The sequence below is a fragment of the Mandrillus leucophaeus genome, unplaced genomic scaffold (genome assembly GCF_000951045.1).
Source record: "Mandrillus leucophaeus isolate KB7577 unplaced genomic scaffold, Mleu.le_1.0 Scaffold10, whole genome shotgun sequence".
Lineage (NCBI taxonomy): Eukaryota > Metazoa > Chordata > Mammalia > Primates > Cercopithecidae > Mandrillus > Mandrillus leucophaeus.
In genome coordinates, this window is record NW_012098098.1 from 6,129,972 (window position 1) to 6,132,235 (window position 2,264).

The following is a 2,264-nucleotide window of genomic DNA, read 5'->3' on the forward strand; positions in this document are numbered from 1 at the left end:
CTCGCCTTCCCGCCGCACTCCTGCCCCGAAGGGTCCCGGCTGGGCTTTGCCGTTGCTTCGGGAAGCCCCGCGTGGAGGGCGGGACCTGGCTCCCTGGCACTTGGGGAATGCCTGTCAAGCGGTGAGCAGCACCTAGAAGGGGGCTTACTCCACCGGTTCGCACCTCTCATCCTGATAGCCACGGGGGGCGGCTCTGCCGCTGACAGTGCTGTCCTTATTCGGAGCGATCTGGTTCCGTGAAGCTGTCTCCCCTCCCCGTGTCAGCCTTGGGAGACTGAAAAGCGGTCTTTATGTGCCCTCTGAGCCAGATTTTCTAGGCTAAACATCCCCTTAGAGCCTTTGTTTTTCTTGAAGTTTGGACAAAACACAAGCGTGGGTTTCTGTGTGTACCGAGGTGCCTTCCTCTGACCCAACTCAGGGTGAGAATCAGGAGCTGTCTCCCCAAAGCCCACTAGGGGTGGGGGAGATGTGATCTGTGTTCCTCTCTTCTCCCCCCTCCCATCTCCAAAGCCGTGAACAGAAGTGTGTGAAGTGCAAGGAAGCCCAACCCGTTGTGGTGATACGAGCTGGAGATGCCTTCTGCAGGTGAGGCCTGGAGGTGGCTGAGACCCTGGCAAACGTGGCCTCGCTGAGCAGACAGGATAGCCCCAACTTGTGAGGCTTTATTTCTTCCTTTTAAAAACATTTACTTACTTTATGCCTGCTTCTGATGTGGCCCCCTGTGCCCCTGGTGTTGAAGTGGAGGCGAAAGCATTGGTTTACTGCTTGGAAAACAATTTCCCATGATCTAGCCACAGAGCCGCTGATGAGGTTTCTGATGGAGCTTATGGGGATGTTTGGAAGTGGGGCCGTGATGTCTAGATTGGAATAAGGTGTAGGAGGAGTGGGCATTTGGGGGCAGCTGGAATACATCTAGGAGCGGATGGTCTGAGTGAAAGTGTTTCATCTGATGTAAGATGCTTGTTTCACCTGTGGTGGGATAGAGGCTTGGAAGACCTCCAGCTTCCCCCCAGGCGCTTGTCATGTCTTTCTTGGCTTGTAGCCATTGTATTGTTCAGTTGTTTCCACTAGACTCAGCTCCCTGAAGGGAGGACCAGGTCTCTCTCCATTTAGCCCTCTTAATTCCCAGTGGTTTTGTGTTTTTTTGTTTGTTTGTTTTTTTGAGATGGAGACTCGCTCCGTCGCCCAGGCTGGAGTGCAGTGGTGCGATCTCAGCTCAGTGCAACCTCTGCCTCCCGGATTCAAGTGATTCTCCTGCCTCAGCCTCCCGAGTAGCTGGGATGACAGATGCCTGCCACCATGCCCGGCTAATTGTTTCTGTATTTTTAGTAGAGACGGGGTTTCACCATGTTGGCCAGGCTGGTTTTGAACACCTGACCTCAAGTGATCCGCCTGCCTCAGCCTCCCACAGTGCTGGGATTATAGGCATGAGCCACCACACCTGGCCAAGGTAGGTACTTCTTTAACCACCTAGGAGCACCTGAAATTGCCAAGGACACCAGGCTGCCGGGAGAATTCACTGAGGAGAGGCTGCTGTGGCCAGCAGGGCCCCTGCTGAGGCCAGAGCTTTTGCTCTGCTGTGCTTGCTGGTCCTAAGGAACAGTGGGGAGCCGGCTCCCTAGGGGAAGGCCTTAGGAGTCTAAGTTGAGCTGGGCTCCCCAGGGATCATTCAGATCAGCACGTGGGAGAAACTTTGGCCTTCCCTGACCCACAGGGGACAGTATGGTTTCAGGAGCCCAGACGCAGCATGTCCCCGTGGACCCACCATGCTTGAATCCCAGCTGGTGGTGTAGGGCGTACAGGCTCTCCTGGTCCACAGTGAGGAGGTGAAGCCCAGCACCTGTGTCTCCTTGTGTGAGACTCCCCATGCCCAAAGCTCTGTCCTGGGGTCACTTCCCATGTTCCAGCCTTGACACTTGCCAGTTACCTGCAGTCCTTCGCCTGGCATCTTGCTGTTAAACACAGACTTGCTTTACTGTCTGTAAAGGAACCACAGGGGGGTCATTCGACCTCATGTACGTGGTACCCATCCAGCGTGGGGAGGGACTACTGTGGACACTGAGTGTGTCTGACAGGAAGGGACTTGGAGCCCCAGGTGCAGGGCGACTCTTGCAGTGGCATTGCCTGCTCTGTACCGGGTGCTGCTCTTCACCCTGCCTGCCAGGATTGCAGGGAGCTTCAAAATGTCGATTCCTAGGCCTCACCCCTAGACATTTTGACTTACTTGGTTTGTGTGATTCCTTTTTTTTTTTTTTTTTTTTTTT

At 54.6% G+C, this 2,264-nt stretch overlaps 1 protein-coding gene across 1 annotated transcript in view; it reads left to right on the forward strand.

The window, feature by feature from the left end:
* CTU2 (cytosolic thiouridylase subunit 2 homolog (S. pombe)) overlaps window positions 1-2,264 on the forward strand; it is a 9,265-nt gene continuing 7,001 nt past the window's right edge. Inside the window, exon 1 of the mRNA XM_011971873.1 lies at window positions 1-585. The gene's annotated coding sequence lies outside the window, so the exon portion shown is untranslated. The remainder of the gene's footprint in view (window positions 586-2,264) is intronic.